Source organism: Accipiter gentilis, chromosome 25 (genome assembly GCF_929443795.1).
Source record: "Accipiter gentilis chromosome 25, bAccGen1.1, whole genome shotgun sequence".
Classification (NCBI taxonomy): domain Eukaryota; kingdom Metazoa; phylum Chordata; class Aves; order Accipitriformes; family Accipitridae; genus Astur; species Astur gentilis.
In genome coordinates, this window is record NC_064904.1 from 17,307,170 (window position 1) to 17,331,792 (window position 24,623).

Below are 24,623 nucleotides of genomic sequence, written 5' to 3' on the forward strand. Positions count from 1 at the left end.
ACAAGTACACTGGAGCAGAAAGAGCGAGGGCCACCGGCAACCTGGTGCCGGCTGTGACAGCCGCCACATCAGTCCCAGAGGGGACAGAGGATTCGCCAGCATGTCCTCAAAATGTTGCTCGGGAGCTAGGTGAGGTGGACAGGACATGGGAAACCTGCCCAGCTTCAGCTCTGCCACAGCACAGCATCCAACACGTGCCCATCGCAGTTGTTTGTCTTTACTCTCCCCAACAAATGCAGAAAGGAGATGGACTTCAACCTTAGCCTCCGTTCAAGTGTGTTTCGCTGGGTCTAATGAAGCCACCAAAGCCCCGCAGATTCTGATGGTCCCACCTTGCCCTCGCCCTGGCCCCTTCCCTCTAATGAGCTTCTCCCAGCAAAGGAGAGCAAAGCCGCGCTGCACATCCATAATCCCCGAGAAGGGCTAACATGAAGTTACTGACCTCGAAAATTTATGGTCCCCATCACATGAGAGAGCAGACGAGCTGATGGCCATGGCTGCTTCTGGATTTAAAAGGATCTAAACCCATCAGAGAAGCAGCGTGCGCCTCAAACCCTTCCCCCAAAGTTTGTGCGCTGCGCACAATAAATAAGGTGGCGAGGGGCAGCTGATGAACCAGCATCCCAGCACCCAACCCCTACCAACCCCTACCATCCCAGCTTGGGAAGAAAGGGAAATGAAGGGAAAAAGAGCAAATCATCTGGCCCCACACTGCCATCAGCATGGCAGCTGCCCTCCGCTGCTCTTGGTGATAAATATTGAAGTGAAAACATCGTGCAATTCATTTAGTCACTGAGCATGAACCAGGGGCGGGTTCAGCACCACATCTGTCTCGTGAGGCTTTCCAGCCATCCCGTCCTCTTGTGCAGTGTTTTTCTGTGTCTTTCTCATCTCCCATGTTAAAGAGATGGAAATATGGGAATTGGGAAGGTCCCCCTTCCCAAACCAAACGTGCAAATACAGGCTGAAGAACACCCAATTTCCAATCCTGGTAACTTATTTCCAGGCAGAGCTGTGATTTTTATAAGGGATACCACCAGGTTAATGAGTCAAAGGTGTAACTGTACAAGCGAAAGCAAAAGCCCTTTATTTACGTAAAGCCATTTTTTTCTCTCCCCCCCCCCCCCCCGAAATGACAGGGAGTAACACAGCTCTTGCCAGTTTAGTGGGGTATACATGAAGGCTTGGCTGAAAGCAACCTCATTAAACTGGCTGGGTCGTTAAGCACCAATCCAAACATGCAGTCCTCTGATCACTGCATGACGGGCTGGGAACCGAAGGCAACTCCCAATTAAACCCGTGACAATCAGAAAAAATCCTTACAACCCCCTCCAAGCAGAATCTACCAACACCATCCCCACCCTCCCTTCTTTTTTCTTTATTTACTTACATAAGCAGCATGACAGATAACTTGGAGGAAATCAAATGCTTAATGATTAAGCGACACTTAGGCAGCACTCTGGAAGATAAATACACCCTTTGGAAATCCTGCAACAAAAACAGAAGGTATAAACAGACAGTAACTAATTATTCTGATTAAATCTTGGAAGACCTGAAATACTCGACTGCAGCAGAACAAAGCCAGTGCGCGCCGGGGGCTGCTCGCAAAAATAAGTCACACCCTTTTTTAAAAGAATTCACCCAAATAAACCTAAGTGCTTCTGTGTTGTTTTTGTTTGCGTGCGTGTTTCTTAAGGTCTAGGCTGATAGGAAACCTCCGCCGTACCCTGGAGGGATCCCGTCGCCTTCAGCTAAAATTAGACTTCAAGGAAAACAGGCGAAGGCGGGTGTCTCCAACCTGCGCCGGCACGGCAAGGCTCCCACCGCGCGCTTCAGGAGCGGCGCGTCGGGGTTTTTCCTCCCCTCCCATCGAAACCGAAAAGAGAGGGGGTTTTGGATGAAAAGAAATTAAGGAAAATAAATAAATAAGGCGTGCTTCTAGGGAGAAAGGAGGGGACTGCATGTCTACCCTGCTGCCAGGCTCGGAGCTGGGACCAGGATGTGGGGAGGTCGGGATGCAGCTGAGCCATGGGGATGGGATGAGATTGGGATGGAATGCTCAACCTAGCGGTGAGAGCAGCCGGCAAAGCCCACCAGCAGCTTACCCCCCATCACGGATGCAGAGTAAGGCACCTGCTTTATTGTGAGCCACGACACCAGCGCCAGGAGCCTCTGTCACAGCAGAAGGCGTGCAGAGCAAGACAAGGGGATGTGCTCAGTAGACTCTCCCCTACTCTCCTTGCTTTGGAGGAAAACCATCATTTTCCTCCTCCCCTTCTCTCTGCCCTCCCCCCACCACATTAAACGCCCGCAAAGCTCAGGGGAATATTTAATCTCAAACCTCAGTAATCAATCAGTTCACCCTCACGCATGAGAAAGAGTCACAGCAGTAAGCACCAAATCCCATTTCTACCCAGCAATACAACATTTTAATTACGTACGTAACACTTCCCTTTTAACATAAATCCTGAACGGATCCAGGCAGCCCCCGGGTTGTGGGTGGGGAAGGACACGGTGCCGGGGAAGAACACGGGGCGGGGGGAGGAAAGGGAGGAGAAACCATTCTGGCAATTATTTAAAATGACAACTTTATACGGCTGCTCCAGTTTGCCGTTGGCACGACAATGCTTTGACCTTGTGTTCGCCGTCCCAGAGGATTGGCACCAGCATGGCAAGCAGCAAGCCCACATCCAGCCCTGCCACCAGAAGCTGCATCGGTTTTATCCCAACACGCCAGCAAGCGTGTGGGAAAATGGGGACAGAAAACGCAAGACGGGCACACGTGGAAAGGCTTGGGCCAGGCTGTGATATAAATAACAGCAACAGGGCCTCTCCACCGGTGCTGTGAGACTTACTCCGAAGCCTGTTCACATCAGAGGGAGCCTTTCTAGCTGGGTTTGAGCAGGTTTGGGATCATTCCCTGCCAACACTTGTTATTTCCAAGTGCAAGCACGGCCAGACCAGCAGGACCATCACACGGCTGCCGGTGCAACAGGTAGGCAGCTCCGAGCAACATCCCTCCTTCGCCCAACCAGACCAGTCCCGAGTGGCATAGCTCACAAACAGCTATGTTAAAATATATACTTTTCTTTTTTTTTTTAAATATAAACACATGCACAGACTTTTCTAATATATAGGAACAAAAGAGGGGACACCCCGCTGAAACCCCATGTGCAGCTCAACTGCTCTCCGCAGTGACGAAGGAAATGAGAAGCAGAGACCAGGCACACACCCGCTCGCCGTGGCGTGGTTTGGCTCTGGGAACGTTTCTGGATTCCCCAGCATGAGCTCTGACCTCCAAAAGATGCAGAACGGTCTCGGAGCCACTTTGGAGGAGAAGTGGAGGGGTCCCTGGGGGCTCAGCTCAGCAGGAGGAGGGGGATGGAGAACCGGGCTCCGGGTGCTCACGGGGACGGCTGACCCGAGTCCATGGCCCACTAGCTCAGAGGTCCCCAAAACACCCCTTGTGCCACAAGAACAAGTCAGGAACTATCCCAAACCCACGGTGCACAGCAGAAAGGAAAGGTTTTCCTCCCGGGTTTTGGCAATAGGATGAACCCATCCGCGACCACGGCTCCAGCCTTGCCAGACCACGGTGCTCGGACAAAGCAAGGGAAACAAGCACAGGGTTGAAGGCCTTGGGGTTATCTTTGATTTCCCTATATGTAGCAGAGCTGCGTTTCTGAACCCTCTTTATTCAGGCAGATCCTGCATCAGGCTTTGTAACCACACGTGCATCGCTTTCAAAAGGCTCACAAAAGCAGTTTTTGGAAGAGGTGTTATGGTGCAGCAGGAATTTTTCACTTCCTCTCGACAGGAAACATCACGCAGAGATACAAAAGGGAAACCTACATGTAACTGAGATTTCTGCACCGTGTTCTCCTTCCGAAGGCCAACGCTCCCTCCCCTCCTTTATTTTTGGCTTCAGTTTCCCCAAGATGGGTAACATCAGGAATTGCTTGGCACAAGGGACAGAGTCCTCAAGCTCCACGCGCTATCTAGAGAAACTACTGCACTTACACACTCCCCGATCTCATTAGCCCACATTGGGAGGTGCATAATTAAGAGGGACCAGGCACCATCAGCCGCCTGAAGCATGTTCCCGGAGGATCGAGCCGTATCCCCATCCTCTCCCAAAGAGCAGGACTTTGCAGTGCAATTCAGGACAGAGATACTCAGTGCAGTAACTAGAGCAAATTAAACCTCCCAGGCACAGCAGCGAGCATGGATTTATTGATTTACGGAAAACGTCCTTATAAATTACTTCATTCAGATCAACGGGACAAGACAAAACAAGGGCTATCCTCAGCAGTGAGAGGCTGCAGCGCTATCATTTCTGTCCCATACTCCAGAAGAAACCCACTGTTTCAGAACAGACACTTCTAGCAGGGCTTCGCAGGGCTGGCGGAGGACGATACAGAGGCCGGCGCGGATCTGTGCCGTGTCTCACCCCGTCCCCACCTCTTCTGCGCTACTGCCGGCAGAACCGATGGACGATTCTTGCAAGCGAGTAGGTAAAAATGCTGCTTGGTGTCAGCTTCGCATCCACAGAAGCTCCATCCACACCTCCTTGTTGGCTTGTGTAGGGCTGCAGCCACCAGGCAGGGTGGGACACGGAGGCTGCTGCCACCGACAGCATCCCACGCGCTGCCCCAGCCGCCACGGGGCAGGGAGGGGGGACTACCTGCCTGGTGAGACGTGGCACGGATCCGTGCTGACCTCTTCCATCCCCGCGAAGCCACAGTAGAAGCATCTGCTCTGAAAGAGTGATTTCTCCTGGAGTATGGGACTCACAAGCGTCGCTGCTCGTCATTCTTATCTGCTTCTCTTGATACCGATAGCTTAACGTGCTTTCATCAAACTCAAACTCCCTCCCAAGGCCACCTGTGGTCTGGATCCAGGACACTGAGACAAGGCTAAGGCCATCTTCTGCAAATGTTTGTTCCACTGGTTAAATGCAGCTCAAAAATCAATAAATATCCAGATGTACCTGTGCCTTGTTCTGGATAGCGAGCATCTGGCTTTGGCTTCCAGGCATGGGCTGTTCGCTGGACTGAAGAGCCGCTGGATGCCCACCACCACCCCCCGACAAAGCGATATACACTTGCATTTTGTAGCTTCTTGATGAAAAGGCGAGAGGAGCGCTCAAATAGCCCAGCACGAAGCATCTCCCCAGCTTTTACGCATGCGCGACACTTCCCTGCACCCTCATCAGTCAAACCGTCCCCATCAACACCGAGGGCAGGGTCAGGCGCTGCTCTTCCACCGCGGGCTCAGCAGCAGTCCTGCTCCCAAACTGCTTTTTGCAGGAGTGGGCAGAGCTGACCATGGCTCAAACCGCTCTCCACAGCTCCAAATTACCTCCTGGGATCACATCCCAGCATCCCCATCTTCAGATCATCTCCTAGTCTTTAAAATTGGTGCCAGTTTGAGACCTACTTTAAAAAACCATCAGCGAAGATGCTGAGTCATGTTGTTAGATGCCTCCAAGGTGGTACCTATGGAGGTCTTCTAGGAATGCCTCCGCCTCATGTGAACTCCCCCGCTGGTTACACTAAAAATACAATTATCTCTGTGGATTAATAAAGGGTACTGCACCTCTGGCAGCAACCTGAGGCAGGGACTCCCAGCAGCGATGAGTTCACGTTATCAAGGTGCGCAGGCACACACAGCTGTGTTTGTGGTCCCCATCGCTTGCAGTCACCCACGCCCTGCCACGCTGCCTCAGCCGTTCCCCAAAACACACCCCGTCCCCCAAGGGAACGATTAGTATTTTGATAAACAAACGTGTCTCGTCACATCTATTCACTTAACTCAGCCATCGAGGGGTTGCCATTCCCGCGTGCATTGGCTTTGCAGAATAAAACGCTAATGGCTTTTGCATCCCCGGTGTGACACCGTTCCTTGCCTCCGCTCAGCCCCAGGGCACGGCTCCCGGCTCCGCAGCATCCTTCCTTCTGGCTCCGCAGCATCCTTCTGGCTCGTGGACCAGGAACCTCTGCCCTGGACGGACCACCTGCCTCCACCATGCTATTTGGGAGCGGTGGGGAGAAAACGGCTCCTCTGCGTGGTGAGGATTAAAAAAATAAATGGACTCATATCACTGTAGTGTTTGCAAACGTTCCCTCATAGCAGATGAGCCCTGCACGGCACCGGGGGAGCATGGGTGGTCAAATCAGAGGGTGCCAGCCACTGCTCACAGCTCTTGGGAGCACAATAAATAACGCTGCGGAGCCCAGAGCTCGGAGCTGGGAAGGCTGCAAGCCCTGTCAGCCCTTCCCAGCCCAGGCGAGAGGGAGAGCGAGCCGGCACGTGTGCTTTGTGCAGGTCCTTACAGCCCTGGCTGCCGGCTCCAAGCACTTTCTGGTTGCGCCGTCTCAGAAATCGTCCTCATCGTGAATATCTTTGAGGCCAGGCACGGCAGCGTTTGGGGACTATTGCCCTCCACTGCAGTCCTAAAAATGAGCTCTGTGCGCTCGCCGTGACACGGCAGGTACCCAGACGAGGCAGGTGAGCCCGTCAGCATCCCTGAGCACCTGGGGCTTCCCTTCAGCTTCTGCGCATGCGATACGCAAAGCAATACAGAACAGTTCTCACCCTCGCCAGGGGACTTTCTTCCGACTGTACACGTGCTGCTCTGCTCCTGAGACACTAGGAAAAGCACAAACTGCCCTGCCCTTGGAAAGCGGTTCTCTGCTTTTCACAGCTAACAGAGTCAGGCATTGCCACGAAAGCCAAGGAGTTGATCTTTCAAGGGCAAAGCTGATTCCTCCCACCTTTTATCTAAAATTTGCCTCCCTTCTCCATCCGTAAGCCAAAATCAGGGATGAAGCAGGTCAGTGGCTCATTGTTTTAGGTACCATTATGATACATATATATAATTTTTTTTGTTTTTAATTAAAGGGAAACTCATTCACTTAAACACTTCAGTCAGCTTAATTACCGCTCTCTCCAGGACGCGGTTTTGGTTTTTTTAAATAACAGAAGCAATCAATCATCCCATGGAGGGCAAACACCCATTTCTCCCCAAAGTCCCCAGCTCCAGCTGTCGCTGCAGCCATCCGGGCTCCTCCAGGCATGCTGGGAGGTGGAGGAGCGGGAGAGTGTGGTGGGCTGGCACGGTACGGCACGCCAGGCTCCCAACACACAGGCGGATAAGGGGGTTAAATCCAGCTACTCAAGGATAAGCTGGTCAGATACTGCAGATAAGCAAATGGTGAATAGCGGTTTGCCAGCCTACAGCAAATACCGACGCGACCCGGTGCATGACTGTCACCAGGTATTTAACTCAGCAGTTGCCAATATTGGAGACCTTGGAGCTATATTTCGTTAAAGCTCTCCTGAAGAACTGCTTTCTTGGCTATTTTGAAGCCTGCAATAGAGAAAGCTGAAAAGATAAAGCAACTCTTAGCTTTGAGGCTGGCACCACGGACAAGATGCAGCAGTGCTTTTTACCTGTTGTTGTGACTTTTTGGCCTTTCAAGGACTTTCGTGGGGCCAAACACAGAAGAATCTGAGATGCTATCACACAAGACAAATCTCAGGAGATAAAACAACCAGAGACCAACCCAGCAGCTCAGGCAGAGCACCAACACAGACAGATCGGGGTGCAAACAGGCGGCCCCCAACACGCATATGGCCACTTGCTGATCTTAATTCCAGGCACATAAATCCCCAGGTGGCACCTTTGGACTAATACCTTAAATTTCCCTGCTGAGACTTAATTTCCCTTTTGCCTTCCAAGACTAAAACTTCTTCCAACTGCTGCTCAAGCCGACCAACAACTTCTTATTTTTTTGCATGCAGAAATACTGAAGTGGTGCCTCTTGGAATTCTGCAAAGATGGAGAGGGCCCTTTTCTCTATCCTGAAGCCACCAGCCATGCCCAGGTAGCTGCAGCATGGCCACTAAACTTTAAAACCTGTCAGACAATGGAAAGCTTATAGGTATGCTGCAAGACCTAGTGCTTCCAAAAGCTGCATTCCCCAAAAACCCGGAGCTGGAGATCTCCATGCAGCTGCCTATGGAGCATCCCGCACCTCGGCTGTGGTCCAGATACAGGTTAGCAAGAGAGAGCAACGTGGGTCTTGGCCATGGGACGCCCCATCCTGTTCTCCTCCCAGCTCCGTTCGGAGGCAGCCAGCTGCGTTCCGCGTTAGCGCATTTTGCATAATCAAAATGGGAGTTAGCCTCTGTAACCACAACTCGAAGGGTATATTTAAGTCAACTGGAAGACAAAGAAGATCGGGTCCACCGCAGATTAAATTAGCTGAGCCTGCTTATGCCAGGAGCTCCCGTCTGCCATCGACCTCACCTCCCATGGATTTATTCCTCCTAGCTCCACGATTTAGTGGTCCCCCAGGGAGGAATGGACCTGCTCCATCAAAGCTCTGAAAAGGAAAAGACACAGCAAAGAGGCAGCAAAGGAGGTCCAACAGGTTCCCAAAGTCTTGGGCAGGACACAGTCTCACAAGGGTTTGCATCACCTGTCTAGACCCCAGAGCCACAGCGCGGGATGAGGGGCAGTAACCTGCACGGTGCTGCACCACCTTCAGCCCAAAGGGAGGAAGAGGAGGATGGGGGACAACAGGGAATCTCCTCAAACCACCCCAGACCCCAGCTCCAGTGTGTCCCCTGCACCCCAGCACAGTATCGGAGGAGGGTGAGGATGTTTCCCTCGTGGTCTTCAGGACCTTTGCTTCAGATCTGCCTCCTGGGAAAACGTTCAGTTTTCCTGCCTAGCTTCCACCGGGAACATTTCACCCCCCATCTCCTTCACTGCAGTCTCACACAACTCAAAGACATGGCCAAAGATGTGGTTATTTTTATATTTTCCTCCCAGGAGATGGTATCTCCACAGGGCATGGCTGCCACGCCACATCAGATCACTGCACCGCACTGGCTCAGCCCCACGACAGCAGGATGAAGCCTGAGGGAGACCCTGCTGCTGGGTATTTTTCTGTCTCACTGGCATTAAAACTCCCCAGATTTTCAATCAAGGGCATACCAAAAAGCAAAACAGCCCCAGCCCTAGAGGTAGCAAAGTGCTGTCCCACCCCCTCTCTCCATACCCCCCCCCCCAAGCACCAAAACCATCTTCCAGTCATCCTAGTTTTGCATTTTTCTGAGGCTTTTGCATTTGTCATTGCGCCCCACAAGGCACTTGCCTCACTCAGATCCAGGTCTTTGTGGATCCAGGACTCCCGAGCTGACCTAAATTTCCCCCACAAACAGGCAAGAACTGGGTTTGGCCATGCCAGGATGTCAAGGTCCACAAGATGACCATCCTCGATGTGGCACATGGGCTTCAGCACAACATGGAATTTCTTTAGACCCGCATCTCTTATTGGGCAGTTTTTACACTGGGAGAAGAAAAAAAAGCAGTACTTCCACTTCTAAGAGCTTTTGCACTGTAAAGAGCAGGGAGATGGAGAGCAAAGCAGGGAGAGGCTGGTTCGTACACCCATGGGAGAGGACCAAGGGTCTCATGTGTGCTACGGCACATCTGCAGCAGCTACGCCCTTGCACAAACACAACATCGTGATCCCACTACCAACACTCCGTAACCCACCACTGGCAGAGCCCACGCTCCCGGTTTGGAGCTGGGGCGGCAGCCAGGAGGGCTGGGATGGGGAAAATGGGATCCTTTCCAATGCAGGGAGCGCCGTTCGCCCAGTGTTTTCCTTCCCTCGAGATCACTCTCTCCACTGTTTGGCCACGACAGAGAATCCAGGCATTCACGGGAGAAGGGATTAGACTGTGTACTGCTTGTCTGTAGCTACTTTAGAAATAAAGGGGATCATAATGAATGTCTGCACCCTCACACAAATCCCAGTGCCCTTCCCCCACCCACACCTCCCAAAGCAGAGCACAAATCCAGCTGCTCTGCAATCTTATCTTGACGCAGAAACGGTCTGGGACAGAGATAGAAGGGTTCCCCGAAGGCACGGTTCTTAAAGGCATCTTTATTTAATCGGTTCTCTTAAAAAATGCTGCACTGAAGTGCCGTTCCCAGACCGGTTTTCATTGCAGCAGCAGCAAACACCACCCAGGCAGGGTCCCCCAGCGTGGCGATGCAATTTCATCCCCCCACTCCAAAGTCACGGGGTCTTCCCAGGCTAAAAAGCAACCCAAGACCAGGGGAACACACCAAGGGCAAGGCACTTTGGGTGACCCACAGCTGAGCGTCACCAGGAGCTCCCAAACACACCCTGGTCTCACCCCAGGGATCTTACAGGGATGGAGTCCATGGGATGTTCCCTATTTATCCAGCAGCTCTGCCTCCAACCCCACGCCCGCTATCCCAGGGGATTGCACGCTAGCAGCCGCATAACACCTAATCCCAGGTTTCAAGAACCAGAGCTACAAAACAACCGCACAAAGAGGCAGCAGTTTGCACGCATCCCAGGGAACCTCCCCACAACCAACGCCTCTCTATTTATCCAACACACGATCTTTACACGTTCAGCTGTTTTCATCCCACCCTGCTATTAATGGATGCAAAAGGCAGTTGGGTAAGGCGTTCGGCAAAAATCTCATTTAGAGATCAAGACAAGCTTAATTGGTTTCTAGCCAGACCCGCACAAAGATGGGTTACTCCACAAATACAGTTGCTAATCTGCCCATTATACGCCCTAAGCTCCCACCGACAAAGAAAAAGAAAATAAAGAAAAGATGCACAAAGGAATGCAGTATTTTGACCATGTTACTTCCAGCAAGTAACACATCAGAAGCAATGAATTCTGCAAGAACAAGGGCTTTGCTTTTCGTTGGAGGAAAAGGATAACCAAGTGGTAAACAAAATAAAAACAAAAAGACCTAACATAGATCAAATCTGCATTCTCCACAGGCAATCCCCATCCCTTTCGGGTTCTTGAAGAGCATTTCCAGCAGCTATTGTTTCTGCAGGCAGGCAGAAGCAGGCAAAAAGCTTAAGCAGCCAAGGAGACGTCATGTCACTTGTGTAGAAAGGATGTAGAACCTCGTGACTAAAAAGCACAGGACTGAAGCCCTGGAGAGCTGAATTCACTTCCTAACTTAGCTGTAAAAAAAAAAAAAAAAAAAATAAAAAAAAAAATCGCGAGTTTCCTGTGTGATCACATCCTAGATGATTTATTCAAGAACCCGGTGTTGAAAAGCAAGGGAGGGGGAGGAAGCAGGAGGAGGAAGGGGAAGACTCGGTCCTGTGGGCTTTTAATAGGCTTGGGGTTAGACCAGCACTGGCAAGCTGTTAGCATCCACCTGCGTTGGGCACCGAATGACCTGGAGCTGGTGCTGGGAAAGCACTGAGCATCCCACAAGCTCAGGTGAGAGACCACCCTGCTCCTTCACCCAGATGTGCGGCGCAGGCTGGCCCATGCCACATCCCCAACAGCGGCATCCCGCAAGCTTTCAGAACGTGGAACTCTGAACAAAAACAAAGCCACGTGCAAAATGGAAAGGTTAGTGATCATTTCCCCTCTTGGAGCTACGCAAGAATTTAGAAAGAATATAAAGCTGTCCTCCAAACGCAGCGTATTATAAATTAGACGGCAATGCAATTACAGCGCCGCAAAGCCAGCTGCAGCAGCGGCACAGGTAGAGAGGTGATGAAAGTGCCTTTTGGTTACAACCTTCTCCCCTTGTGCAACAACCCGGGACTCCCAGCTCCGGCATTGGAGGTCTGTTTATTTTCCCAAATTCGAGCCAATTCTGCTCGGCAGGAAGCGCTGCACCCAAGGGAGAGCGGAGCTGCGGATCCTTTGGCAGGACAGAGCCAAAAGCAAGGCCAGCCCTGGAAAGGACAGCGGTCATCTGTTTTGGACCTTTACAGCAATGTCTCTCAAGCTCCAAAGCACCTTCGCAAGAGCCTTTTGCAGCAGGTGGGTTCACTACAGGGCAGAAAGCCAGAGAGGTGTTTTTCCAAGACCTTCCTCAACCATGACACGTGCTCGCAAATCCAAGGCTTAGCTCAAGCAAAGGGCAGCCTGGTCCCTGGCCTTGGACAAGGGCTGCCAGGCACGGAGGTGTGGGGCTGGTGCCATCCCAAAAAGCTGCCATGGGAGCCCCAGAGTGAACAGACTCAAACTTTTACTTTCAACAGTGACAGCAGCTGTAATTAGCAGCACTGAGCACAGCCCAGGTGCTGGGTATGGACATCCCCGTGATGTTCACTGACAAGGCGACTGTTAGATGTGTTTTGTTCGGCTTCCCTCCCTATCCCAGAAAAACGAGCACCCATTTTTCAAGGGTCTTTCTCCACCCGCTCCGTGCTGCCCAAAGAATCCATTTCCCAGAGCAAGAACATGCATCTCAGGATGCCGTACCTGGAGCTCAGCCCTCAGTGTCCCCAGGGATGGATCCCTCCTTAATTGCTCCAACACCTCGCAGCATACCAGCAATACCAGACCCCAAAGACACAGTCTTGCCCCGACTCCCACCAAAATGAAAGACGTAGTCCAAAACACAAGGCAAAGGGAAGAAAATATCGCCATGAGGCGACCAAGCTACAGCTGTGAGACACATCATCGCCGATGTCTCATGCATCTCTCACCTAGTTCAGCCTCAACCCCAGTGCAAAGCCAACAGAGCTTCCTCTGATGCAACTATGAGTGATCCTTTGGAAAACCATCCGCTGAGTATTTTGAGGTTAAAGTCCCTCTTTACTCTCTTTTTCTCATGCTGAAAGCTGCCATGCTATAGGATGGCTTGAAAAGCAAGGGAGATACTGTATTTTACAGCTAAGGGAACAGCACAGTTTCATGACTACGTAACCCAAATCACAGCCCATCACACATCACTGCAGTTTGAACACACCTATGATCAGCGCTGCATCTCTTAAAAAATGGCAAATTTCGTTGAACCCGCTGAACAGAAGAGCAGCATTTAATACAAAAGTAAAAGTGAGAAAATGATGAAGACTCATTTCCAGCTCCATACCCAAAAGCAAACTGACTGTAGGGATTACAGTATTTAGCATGCTCCAGAAATTTTCCTCGACATCTTTTTGCTCCCTGTGATGGGTAGAGATATCTTGTGGCTCCAGAGCCACCAGCTGTTTCACATGCAGCTTGCCAGGCAGCACTCTCCACAGAAGATAAAAGGAGCTGGAGTTTATAAATGGATCCGAGTTGTCCCTAAAAAGACTCCAGCCTCTTTGCAGGATGCCTCCAAAATGCCAGGGCGAGGAGGCAGCACATGGGCTGAGGTCTCAAAACCAACGTCTCGTACCCAGAGAGCTTTGGTAAGCAAACGGCTTACGTAAAATATCTGTCAGGACACCCGTCTGAAGCACCGGCTCTTGTAAACAAGGTTGCTCCAGAGGCACTGGGGATTAGCGCAGTTCAAACAGTCCTTGGCGTGACTTACCGGAGTACCCAGGAACAGATTTGCAAATTCAGCTTTTCTCCTGCCTGACGCTCGCCTGGCACCACCGAACAACACCCAGGTTCCCCGCAGCCTTAACCCTACCGACTCCTGCACGCAGAAGGTGAGAAACGGGGACGGGAATGGGAGAAGCCCCGTGCTTGACCACAGGACTTGATGGAAGAAGGAAACCCAAGGCGGCATCGCCGTGGGCCTGCTCTTCTTCTCCCTTGCAGCTGGAGGAGGTCCAGCACCAGGCCGTCCGCAAGCAAGCTGGGCGAGCGTCCCTCGGCAGAGGAACGGCAGCCGAAAGTTATGCATGGGATATGCAAGAACGGTGCCAAGCAAAACAGGGCAGCTGAAAATCACCATGCATCTGAAAGGCTTAACCCAATATTAAGGCAGAGCGCAGCCTCTCTTCCCTGCGCTGGGCACGCAGCCGCAGCCAAGACACTCCTAGTGCTTTGGGGGCAGAGGGGAGAAAACCTCAGCAAAAGAAGCGTCCTTTACATGCAATTTCTGTGAAAGCCAGGCACGGCGAGGGTATCCACCTTCCCAGCTGCATCTCCCCCATCCTCAGCTCTGCCTTGGGCAAGAAGGTGCCGCGGTTGCCAGAAGCAGCAGCGTGAAGGAACGGGAGCGTGAAGGGTGCCTGGCAGCCATGGGAGAGAAAGCTTTACGCAAACAGATTCACAGTCGCTTACATCCACGCAAGCATCCTTGAAGGAAACAGCTGCACCGGACCTCAGCTGCCACAGACTCGCCAGGATTGCACACGAGTTCACAGGTCTTCCAAGCACCATTCATTCAGAAGATGCTAAGGCCAAGCGAGAAACAAGCACCCAGAAAGAAAAAAAATATTGAAAAATCTCACGACTAAGTGAAAGTCAGATGGACATGCAGCTCTAGAGAGCTGCCTCGGAAAGGTCTGCACAAAAGAAACACTCAGGAGCAGCAGCGGGGCAGACCCACCACAGCCTAAGCTAAATGTCATGCAACACATCTGAGCCAGAAAACATCCCAGCTGCGCTGCCACTGCAGCCATGCCATGGCAAGCAATTAATCTTGCTTGTTTGGGGTGGGGGAAGTGGTCTCCCGACTGTTCCTCCATCCTTCTCCTCCCTGCTGGAGCTGGGAGCAAGATCTGCTGCTAGCAGAGGTTGCCCGTAACAGGCACTGAGCTGCTAGGACATCACCCGAGCAGCATAACATGCCGTGGGGTCTTTCCACCACCCTGACCCACACTGCGCTCAGACCCGAGTGACTGCAGGCCCTGTCCCAGAACGATGCTGCTCTGCTTCCCCCATTCTCGCACTCCAGTTTTCTCTGATTTTTAGGACAAGTACCATCCTCTCCTCCCAGCCCAAGCGGTGCAAAGCTGGCTCCCGGGTGCAGAGCACAGCCCCAGCTCCCCTGCCCTGCAGCCTCGGGGTACAGGCAGTTTTGCTCCTGTCCAAAAACAGCACGTGCACTTGCCCGCTTGTTGATAGTCTACCCTCAAACGCTTAGCCCTAAAATCTCTGAGGACACCCTGCGTGCTACAAGAACCTCCATTGGGAGGACAAGCTGATCCTCGCTCTCGCAAATCATCGAAGGAACCAACACCCTGCAGAGCCTTCTCCAAAAGCTGCCAAGCTCCGTAGCTAAGTTTTGCGTATTGGTACAGAGCCCAGCTGCTGGTGTTTTATGCAACCCCCCCCCCCCCCCCCCCCCAAGTCAGCCTCTGAATGGCACAATTTTGAATTGCCTTCCTCCTGCCACAGTGCCCCGAGGCAGGATCTTCCAGCAGCCCAGCCCACGGGCACAAAAACCCCACGTGAAAGATGAGCAGCAGGGAGCAACCAACACCTGGAGATCCCACTGCAGTCTCCTCTGCTCTCCTGAGCAGGCCATGGGTCAGATGAATTAACTGGGTCCTTCCCCTTCTCTATCTCACCGATGTCTGGCTGCTGCTGGGTTGTTTTGAGCTTTGGCATGGCTGCTTTCCACCCAGGGCCTGTGCAAGAAGGGAAGAGGAGCCTCAGGGCAAAACTCCTGGCAACAGCCCAAATCCAGAGATTGGGAATTGGGTCACTGGGTTCAGCTTCTGAAAACCGTCCCTTCAGGAGGGCTGGTAAAAGCAGCAACAGTCGCCTTCGCCACTGAAGCCGGAGCTGAACACTTCTGCTGCTCCTCCACCACACCCTCCACACGTTATTTCATTTACCCTCTTGTCAAAACTCTCACACCTTGACGGAGCAGCACGGAGAGGGACAACAGCCCTGACTTCCAGGCGGTGAAGCTGCATGCACAGGAAAGACATGATTCAGGTAAGCAGCACGTAGCTGAAAGCCCATCACTATGCAACGCTCACCCGGAGGAATGCAGAAGACGAAACATGAAGCCACTTGTCTAGCGAGGCGAATAACCCTTCAATCATCTGCCAGGCCCTGCAAGCACCGGGGAGCTTGGCGTTCTGGCTTGAGAAAGACGAGGATGCCTCCAACCAGCAACATACCACCTCCTACTAACCGCACTGAGGACGCGCTGCTGTATTTCCTCGGTGCCGAGCCCAGAAGAGTTCAGCGAGAGCGCTCTGAAACGACGTAAAAAAACCCAACAAACAGCAGCGAAGCAACTGGCGCGTCCTCCGGGAGGAGACGAGGCACGAAGAGCAACCCTGCTCCGGTGGTTTGACACGTTAGCACCAGTCAGCAGTGCCGTAATGACAGGCTGGCGCGTGCCGCGGTGGGTGAGAACATGCCCACACCAACCCTGACCCTCCAGTAAGTCAAGGCAACATTTTGAACACAAAGACTCTCAAGGCAACTCAGTCCATGAGGAGTAATACATAGAGTAATTTACAGAGTCACGATAATACTGACTTATCAATGACCGTCACTAGGTTGGGCCACCTCATCCATTTGGCCGATTTAGGAAGAGGCCAGGAGCTACCTCCTCGCCCAGGTGCTCCAAGCAGCACAAACCTCTTCCATTTAGCAAATCCACAACAAACTCCCCCAAAGGGCTGGGGACAAACGCAGGAGGGAGCACAAACAGGACGGGGTGATCAGAGATTCACGCGGAGTGCACAGAGGTTACTCCAGACCTGGGCACAGCATGGGATGGGACACCCTTGGGAATGAACCCACCCAACTTCACCACGAGGAAAACACAGGCCAGACGTTCAGACAACTTCATCCATTAATTTGGTTAATTTGCTATAATTCAGGTGGCTGGTGCCCAGGCCACACCAATCATGAAACAAAGCACTGTCAGCTCAGATCATGAAACTCTCCAGTCAACTAACCACGTCTTCATGGTGTGCCACGCCACTTCTCTCATCTCCACCTCCTTTGGTTTTCTTCTCAGCGGCCACAAAGATTTGAAAGCTCTATGACTCACTGAGCTGAGATTTTCTACGCTACTCCAGAACTCCTGGTTCTTTAGCGTATTCCAAAACATCACAACGTGCCAAGAGGACAGGAGATACCAAGTGGAAATGATCTCCTGAGAGGGCAGGAGGGTAAGCAGGCACCAGCACAGCTTTCCTCCCAACCCAGCTCAGGTTGAGGAATTGGGGGGGGGAAAGGAGAATCAAAGGCAAATAGCAAATCACAACCAGAGTCTTGCAAGGGGCTGAGGACTCCCTATTTTTTGCATGGAATAGGAAGTTGGAAATACATCATTAAGGGTGAGGGACCTAACACAACATGCAGAGAAGCTTCTGCTGCCACATTCAACTTCTTTCCAACCCTTTACTAGTTGTTTCTCTCATCCCCTAGTATGGTAATCACATAGAGTAAGTAAATCTATATGGCTTAGCATCTAGATTAACCAACACAGAAGTCAGAATCAGATATTCATTATTTCTTCCCCAATTTACAGCCCTTTGTTCAGACCACCTCTTTTTTCAGCACAGCACTGATATCTGTTGTGGTGCAGGAGTGAAAAGTACACATATGATTATCTTAAAAGGGCGGGGGGGAGAAATCAATATGGACATGATTTGAATTTTACAGCATTCGGCTGCCACGACTCGCAAATAAACAGCTGTCCCAGCAGGTCCGTGCAAGCTTAACAGCACAGCAGTAAAACGCGAGATTTTTCTTCCCCTTTTAAGAGTTTTACTTATATAAAAAAGTGTATTTTAAAAAAAAAAAAAATCGCAGGCTGAAGAACCGTAGTTAGGTCACACTCAGTTCCAGCAGAACAAGCGCATCCTGCTTCACATGGCCTCACCAGTCACTCCACAGCAGTGGCAGCTTTCCGAAGCCAAGTTAAGATATTTAATTACCAGCATCAAGTCAGAAACCAAGGCGTCCAACAAAATCCTCATTTGTGAGCGAAGCCTGCAGAAATGTCGTTGAGCAGGCTTTGGCAATCTCCAAAGCTGACAGCTGGATGCCCTGGCTTATCGACTGCTAGAGCACACGCGAAAAAAAAAAAAAAAAAAAGCTCTGAAAACTTGCAATGCTGAGCAAGCCTTCAAGGCAGCCCTGCCAGCCTCTTAAAAAGGCTCACACAAATAGGCAAGCTTCGTTTATTAATACTTCAGAGATAAAAGTGGCCGTGTAGGAGCGGCTCAGTGCATATCTGCGCAGCAGGAGCATGGGCAGAAGACGACCACCCGCTCTGGGTGGTGCATCTATCAGCATCCACGGCCAGTTTTTAACCAGTTCAGGTTATAAGCGCAGCAGGTACGTTTGCTACCTGTGCATGCGGTGGGCTGCTGTAAGCGGATCAGCCAAAGACCTTCGGGCAGCGACCCAGCGCTGACTCTCAGTGCATGCAAACTGCAAAGCAAGAGGATGGAGTGACAGGAGCCAAGCTCCTGGCTGGCCGGTAAACAAGATTTGCGAGGAGCCCGGCCACCCGACAGCTCCCTGCCTCCCCTGTGCTGGTTTCCTCAGCTGTGACAATGACAGTGCAGGAGAAGAGGGGGAAGAAACCAAAACAAAGCGCAGAAGCAAGGGGAGATAAACATGACCTAGTTAGACCGGCTGTCCCCAGCTCCTGCCCATTCCCAGCGAGAGGGCTCATCTGGGACCGGAGGAGCCGGCCCGCCGTGGCTGTCCCTTTCCCGCGCCCCTGCTGCAAACAAAGGGTCAGATAAGGAACCAGCTCAGGTCAAGACCGGTTTGACTCCGTTTCGAGCCCAGGGGAGCGGATTCGGCGCTGATTTTACACCTCACCCATCCTGTTTGCCTCCCCGGGGCGGAGGCCAGAACGCAGAGCGACACGCATAACGCCTGGCTGGCTGGACCCAAAAACCCCAGGGCCGTGGCAGGGGCAGCACCGGCAGAACCACACGCCGGCCGAGAGCTGGCCGGAGCGAGGAAGCGTCAGTGCTTCCTGCTGTCACACACCGTCGGGCAGTCAGAGATCACGGACTTTGGCTTTTGCTTCCTGCTCCCGACGGAGCGAGGGCAGGTCCCAGCGTACGGCCACGGGGAGAGCGAGGCGAGTCACTCATTAATCGAGGACCAGCGAAGTGGATGCCCAGCCCGCAGGGCTCGGGAGGCAACGCACGCCGAAACGAACCCCGGCGCCCGTGGAAAAAAGGCCTGGACGCTGCAGGACCTGTTTACTCCTGGTGGGACCGAGAGGGGCAGGGAGGGAACGCCAATGGCTTCGGCCTACGTTGTTTTCAGGGAGGGAGGATAACAAGGTTGCATCGCAGTTCACCACCGTGGCCGTAATACACAACGCCACTCGATTTTGTATGCAGTATCAGAATCGACCTCTAGAGAGGGGAAAAAAAAATAAAAATGAAAAAGCCTTGTTCTGCTGTCCTTCTCGGTGCAGCCGGGAGAAGCCGGCTGGTTGTACAATGCTGAGTGTCTGCAGCGCTTGGGCCTGGCCGAAACCACCGTGCCCACGGGCTCCCCTCGCCGCAGCACCTGGAAAACGGGGCTCGGGTGCACCCTGCGATATCTCACCCTCCTCCGATTTCTGCGGGGAGCTCCTCGCCCCCAGTTGGGCAGCGCGCAGCCCCACCAGTTCAAGCGGCTTTCGTCAGGAGAAGAATTATCATCCGGTTTTGCCTTAAATTAGCCTTGATCACTTAAAGATGCAGAAAGCCTGTTTGGCACAGGCGCCGATGCATGAGGCAGCACGGCTGTCTGCAAGGGGTGCGGACCCCAACGACGAAACTCCACTGCTAATACTGATGACTTTGTGCCAAGCGACTCAAGATCAGGCAGGATCCGACCACATCCATCGCACGCCAACGGCAGCGGGTGCCAACCCCCGAGGCTTACGTGCAGCAAGGGTATCGTCCTTCCTCCATGCAGGCCCCCTGACCCAAATCTCCCCAAATTTCCAGCCCGGCGCAGCCAGCGACAGACCCCGACCTCTCCAGCTGGTGCCCGAGCCACAAACCCGCTCGTCCTCCGCCGCTGATGCGGCCATACCCGCACACCGAGACGCACCGAAACCCTGCTCCCACCCCGGCTCCCGCATCGGAGCATCGGGCTGGACCAGAGCACGCCTGCAGCAAGGTGTTTTACACCAGCGCCGGCGGTTTGGCTCATATAGACGATTAAGGAGCCCCAAATTGCTGTGCCGGCTGGGGATGGGGGGTGCAGAGACACCCCCAGCCCCCCCCCCCCCCCAAAACCCGCTCTGCTTAGCCGGGGGTACCCCATCCCGGGGGCTCTGCAGGTAAGCGGGGGGGGGGGTGGGGGGTGGGGGTGTTCACATCCCACACCCCTGCGGGGCCCAAGCCCAGTTTGGGAGCTGCCGCAGGGGCGGGAGCCGCCGTGCCAGCGGGAGCCGGGGCCGGAGCAGCCCTCGGAGGCGTTGCCATGGAGAAGGCAGCGCAGCAGCATCCCGCATCCCACGCCCGCGGGTGGGCGCCCCCCACCCCACCCCACCCGGCGTCCACAGGGGCGGGCACCCCTCCCCTCCCCGTGCCACACCGGGGCCGGAGGGCACGCCAGGCCCCGCGGGACCCCGCACCCGGGATACCGGGGGGAAAAAGGGGGGCGGGGGGTGGTGTGGGTGGGTGCCCAGGGTCCCCGGCCGAGGGGACAACCCCACGCAGCGCCCCGGGGTGGGGTGGGGCGCGCGGGCTCGGCTTCCACCTTCCCCACCTGCCCCACGGCGGGGGAAAGGCAGCCCCCCGAGGGTAGAGAAACCCCGGCACACCCCCCCCCCCCCCCCCCGCCACAGAGCACGGCCAGCGCCCACGGGCCACGGGAGAAAGGCAACGCTTCCCCCCACCCCCCCCCTCCGCCAAAACCCACGCAGCCGAAAGGAAGGAAGGAAGGAAGGAAGGAAGAAGGAGGGAGGGAGCGGCGGCGGAGCCGCTTCCCGGCCGCGGCGCACTCACCCCACGGGCGCGGACCGCCGTACCTGCCGGCGCGGCGCTGGGCTGCGCGGCGCGGAGCCCGCCCGGCCCCGGCCCACAATGGGCCGCGGCCGCCCCGCCCCTCCCGTAAGGCACGGCACGGCCCCGCCCCGCCCCGCCCCCGCGCGCTGACGTCACCCCGCCGCCGCCACGCCCCCCCCTCCCCTCTTTCCGCCGCCGCCGCGGGCGGGAGTTGTAGTGAAGCGCCGGAGGGGGCGCAGCGGTGCGGGGCCGGCGGTGTCGGTGTCCGGATATCGAAGGGTCCCGGGTGGGACGACGGCCCCTTAGCGCGGTGCGGGGAGGCGCGGTGCGGGTCTCCCGCCGTTGCTTGTGGTGCGGAGGAAACGGCGAGGCCGGGCCCGAACAGCCTCGCTGCATGAGATGAGGCTGTGGGCTTCGAGCGGGAGGAGTAGCTATCGCTTTTGGTGCGAATCAGAACTCCAGAGCAAATTAATGGCGGGTAACATTTTAGCTCAAGTAAGCTTTTTTTTTTTTTTTTTTTTTTTTTTTCCTGGGTAAGAGGTCAAGCTGTTTACATTTCGTATGAATTTTTTTCTCGGCAATAACTGCATGGGAAGAAGGTCTGAAAGGCTGGAAGGGATTTACAGGGATTGTTTTTCACATGGAGCCCACACAAATTGATACAGAGACAAAGGAAGGGCCAGTGGTGGGAAAGCAAAGGGTGAGCATCCATGGGGGAGTTGATACCAAAGCATGGAACAAAATGTAATGTGAGAACCCAGCTAGGTTACACACAGCCGTCCAGACTCCTAGGTGGCCTTCTGTACAAGGGAGAGAGACAGAAACGTATGTATGTATAGAGTCCATGCGAGTGTTGCTAGACAGGTTAAGCCCCTCGGGCCTGACGCTGGCATTTTCTGCCCATCTGAGCTCCGTCACAGGGTTTGATCTGCAAAATAAAACCAGGGTTGGACCCATAGAGCTTCAACCCATCCTGTATGGTTTCAGTCCCAAACCCCACAGTTCGTACCAAAATCCAGGTTCCAAACAAGCAGTCTATAACATCCCTGGAGGAAAATGCAGAAGAGTCTCAGGAATTGTATGTCCATTAGAGCAATTTGTTAAAACATCAGCTGAATTTTTTTGTTTTTAAGGCAAGAAGGTATATTTCATCTCAGCAAAGCCACAATCCCATGAAGTGGATTTTCTCCTTCTTCTCACCGTGCCCAGTCCTTTTCCTAACCTCTTCTGGTCTCCTGTAGCAATGAGCTCCGCAGAATAAGTGTGACTTGCCAGGGAAAAAACGATTTCACTTCACTCATTGTGAATTTCAAAGTCATCCCAGTTCCCTGTTACTGGGCTGGGTTCACTTCTGAGCTTTTTAAAAGCGCTCTTCACAGCCTAGTCTTTGGCAAATAACCACCAGCCCTTGAGCTGTGATCCTGAGAATGAATCCTTCAGCAGGGAATCCATCCTGCACCTTCCTGGAAACTAGTCAATACTCTGAAAACTGAAATAACCCCTTCTGAAACCATCAACACCTTTCTATAGACCTACTTGTCTTGCCAAGGGGTTACCATTCCCCAAAAGCATGAGAAGATGCAAACTGCCAGAGGTACCCCAGAACCTGTCTTTGCATCTGTGCCAGCCCACAGCAAGAGATGCATTCCTGTAACTCCTGTTTGCATCCTAATGGCTGTATGATGCATGAGGTTTCCCATCTGGGTCATGGTGGGACTTGGGAGGTTCCCAGTGCTGGGACCCTTCTTTGCAGAGGGGCACGTCGGAGGCTGCATCCCAAGCTGAAGTGGCAGAAAAAGGGCTCACAGATCATACTGGCAAAAGGACTAATTACAAGTTGCCACAACCAACTGGTTTTTGCACAGGGGTACAGCAGGGACCCAAGGTGCAAATGGCAACGTACTCATCGTAGTGTGCAGGCGCTCTCTTAACGTTACCTTGGTGTTGGTGCAATGGGAGGTGACGATCATGGAGGCAGTTTGAGGATAAAAGGTGTCAAGGGCAGATTATCTGGAGCAGTAAGCCCAATGATGGTGCTGTGAAACTGGTGGGACACAAGGATAAGCATATCTGTACCGGGGAAGAGCCAGCGCAGCTTTTGGCTAGAGAAATTATAACTCTCAAAATCTACCGCAGTCTTTGGATGGAGCCAAAGATTTGGTGGACAACAGAGATCTAATGGATATAAGAGATACGGATTTCCTAAAGGCTCTGACAAAATCCTTCATCGAAGGCTCTTGAGGTGAGTAAGGAGCCATGAAAAATTAAGTTGTTTAAAGACAGAAACCACAAAGTCCGGACAGGAGTGGTCAGTCTCCACAGTGGAGGGTTGTCCAGGGGAGTTTGGTGGAGATCTCTGCAGGGGTCTGTCCTGCTCAGCATCTTCATCAATGGTGTGGAAGTGGGGGCAAGTGGGGAGGTGGCGAGGGTTGCTAGTGACTCTCAGCTGCTTGGAAAGGCCGATGGCAGCAAACCGCAGAAGGACCTCAGGACACTCGGTGATAAAATGACAGATGAAATTCAGCAAAGATAAATGTTAGTGATGAGCCTCAGAGGAAGCACTCCTAACATCATGCACACAGTGATGGGCTCTGAACTGACCGTCACCTCACAGGAAAAGGATCCTGGGTTATAACAAGAAATTTGGTGAAAGCGTCAAGTCATTGCCGAGCAGCAGTCAAGAAAGCAAATAGACAGGTAGGAGTTAATGAGGAAAGAGAAAAAACTACTGTACAAATTCCTGGTTTGCTCTCCTCTTGAATACTGTGAGCACTTCTGGTCTCTGTTCTCACCAAAGAAAGAATGATCAAAGATATGGAGCATTTTTCACCTAGGTAACTGGCTAGGCTAGGACTATTCAATACAGTATTTCTATACAAGCCTTGGGCTCAGGAAGTCCTGGAGCTGGAGCTGCAGCCTGCTGGAGGCTTGGAGAGTTTACCGGAAAATATCCCTGTACACTTCTCATACCCTTGACTTGCTATGCACCATTGGTTATGGGAGAGAGAGAAGGCTGGGTGGCATGTTCCCTGTGTCTGACCCAGCACAGCTTTTCTTATGTTCTTGCATTCATCTTTGTTCCTCCACTAAATGTCATCCCAGGACTCTCCTTCCCACTCCCCTCCTCAAGCACATTTGTTAACCATGTAGCGATGGTTTGATCTGGAAGGTCCCAGCCTGGGCAAGCAGCTGCATAATGGTTGGCACCTGGAAGTGCATCTTCCTCATCGAAATGGCTCAGCCATTTTCTTGTAATTGCCTCCTCGGAGTTTGTTTGGAGGCTGCTTATCAAGTGCCATTGTGTTGCTTTCCTGCTTGTTTTTCCAACAGCTGCCTGTTAAATTAAGCTCCTATATTCAGACAGGAAAACCCAATAACAAACCAGCTGCCCAAAGCCTTTTGGCTAAGTAGGACACATGCAGTAGTCATCCCGTAAAACAGATGAGCATCCAGCCCTGAGAAGGGGAGAACATGGGTACCAAGCCTGCCTGGAGAATAATCCCTATAATGCCTTGTAACAGGAGGCTTTTGATAAGGTTTGTTCATTGGATGCAAAACTAAATCAGGACTTTCTCTGAGCTGAGGGAAAAAAAAATGGGTTTCTTGCTCTAAATCTGTACGAATATACTCGGTATTGTTCATCGTTAGCTGCTCACTAGACCCTATAAATGTTCTCTGAGCTCAATCTGTGTGAGATCAATACTGTCTTATCCCTGAGGGAGAGTTTTTATGTGTCTGCTCCAGTGAAACTTAAAAGGACACTCTTGATTCAGCTGAGAGTAATGGAATATGGAACCCAACCCCTTACAAAAATTAAACAAAATTGATTTTGGAAGAAAAAAGCCCTCTCTTCTTGAGGTTATAGTCTTTCATGTTGCACAGATGATTTTCAGCAGAAGAAAGGGCCATAGCTTTTATTTAATTGTTGTTTTGGTCTAAGCCAAAGACTTGCGCCAAATGAACA

At 52.7% G+C, this 24,623-nt stretch overlaps 1 protein-coding gene across 1 annotated transcript in view; it reads right to left on the reverse strand.

Moving 5' to 3' along the window:
• Nucleotides 1–20,756, reverse strand: part of DAAM1 (dishevelled associated activator of morphogenesis 1) — a 98,292-nt gene extending 77,536 nt beyond the window's left edge. The window contains 2 exon segments of the mRNA XM_049828646.1: nucleotides 1,391–1,488; nucleotides 20,660–20,756. The gene's annotated coding sequence lies outside the window, so the exon portion shown is untranslated.
• Nucleotides 20,757–24,623: the final 3,867 nt, after the last annotated feature.